Source organism: Hipposideros armiger, unplaced genomic scaffold, assembly GCF_001890085.2.
Source record: "Hipposideros armiger isolate ML-2016 unplaced genomic scaffold, ASM189008v1 scaffold_870, whole genome shotgun sequence".
Classification (NCBI taxonomy): Eukaryota; Metazoa; Chordata; class Mammalia; order Chiroptera; family Hipposideridae; genus Hipposideros; species Hipposideros armiger.
The window spans coordinates 62,579-64,686 of record NW_017732220.1 but is presented as its reverse complement, the minus strand read 5'-3'; positions in this window follow the sequence as shown (position 1 = coordinate 64,686).

The window sequence follows — 2,108 nt, the reverse complement described above, 5'->3', positions numbered from 1 at the left end:
TACTATTGTTACTTGAATCTTCTCTCTGAACAACTTGCATTCAAACTTCCCAGGAAAGAGAATCTGCCTGGCTGCTTGATACATCGCGTTCCCTTTAATGGATCAAGTGCTTTCTTTCAGGTGGTTCTCTCTAGTGTGATTTCCTGCCCCATAGCAACCCCCTTCATTTGGCTAATGCCTGTGTAGTTTTCCAACTTCAGGTAAAGCCATTTCTTCTGGAAAGGCTATTTTAGACTCTGGGATCGAGTTAAGTGCTTACCCCATTTGTGTTCCTAAAACACCTACCTGTTTATCACTTGGTATTTTCATTACCTCTTTGTTTATCTGCCTCTTCACCACTCCTACACTGTAATTTCTTTGAGGACAGGATTTATTTCTTGGTTTATATTTAGCACCTAGCACATAGTAGATACTAAACACAATATTGGTTACAATAGTTGCCGATTAGATTAGGGTATATCCTACCTCTGTATCAAAAATGCCATTGACCAAAACAGGAAAGGGGCTCCGGAGTTAGTTCACTCAGTTTTTCAGGGTGTAATCAGAGAAAAAGGACTGAAATAGAACTAACGGAAAGAAAACTGTAGAGTGGGGAAAGTTCGTATATCCATTTAACTTACTTCACTATAAATACCTAGTATTGGGGAGGGGTAAGCGAAAGAAATAGAGAAATAACAATTCACACAGCACAGGGATTCTAGCATTACATTCTACCGTTTAGCATTTGACCAGGGGTTAACTTGGGATAAGAACCCAAACCTGCTGTTTCCTCAGCAGGGCTCTCCTAAGTGGGGTATTCTTGACAGGCTGGGGATGGTTTTTAAAGGTACAATATGACCCCTAACGCAAATCAACTGCTTCTTTTGTATGAGACTAAAGCTTTAGGAATCTGTGCCAATGCTGGAGGAAAGGGTACAAAGGAGGAGTTAGTATTGTCCTCTAATGAGAAAAAGAGATCATGGATAGATGACAGATAGCTAGATAGACAGACAGACAGACAGACAGACAGACACACACACACACACACACACACTCACACACAAGTAGTGTGGAATGTATCCTTTGACTGGGATTGCGTGAAACTCCCTGCCTTCCTTTTGCTCTGTGTCACTACAGACCTCAGGCTTTTTACCACAAAATCTCAAGATTTTCAGCCCAGAACCCAGGCCTGAACAAACCAAGCAGTAGAGGGCCGACTGAGTGGCTCAGTTTGTTAAGAGCTCGCTCAAGAGTTTGAGCTCTGAGCAACCGCGGTTCGAGTCCCGGCCCAAGTTGAGCAGCCACTGAGCTGCCAACAGGTGGCAGGATGGCTCAGCTAAAAAAAAAAAAAACACAAAAAAAACCAAGCAGTAGATTTGTACCCTCCTGCTGGTGTGATATGCAAATCATCTCACTGAATTTCCTCATGGAACATGGAATGACCGAGGTGGGCTTGGTACCACCGCCTTTGCAACGATGCCCAACCTTCCTCTCTGTTCTCCACCAAGTTTTCTTGGTCCATAAGATCCCACTTCTGCCTTGTTTCCTAATAATGCTTCATTCACGGGTAATCCAGTCTGCTCGTTTGAGACCTGACCCTTCTTAGCCCTTGTCAGCCGTTTTTTCTCCAAGGGCAGTGGACTGATGGTACCCAGGTGCCACTTTCTCCAGGAATTGGGTGAAGCTCAGTCTAAATTAGATGGACCTCCTGGAAAGAGAATGCAGCTAGCATGTGGCATCAAGTATAACCACTATCTAGAGACTGATCGTCCTGCCTCCTTTATTTCTAAGACTGCTCTACCTCCTTCCCCACCCTCACCACCTTACACAAAGATGCTAACTTATGTAATAAAATTTACCCCTTTCTTTTGGGCACTGTTACTTTTATCCTGAGTCAGGCCCATAAACCAAGTTAATTTCCCTAGTCCAAATTTCCCCACATCTCCATCTTGCTGAGATCGCCAACATTCTCCATAAAAATTCAAAAAATATTTAACAGTACCTATCAACTAATGAATGGATACATAAGATGTGGTTTATCCATACAATATAATATTATTTGACAATAAAATGAATGAGATATCGACACATGCTCCAATTAAAAACTGGGCAAACGACCTGAATACACA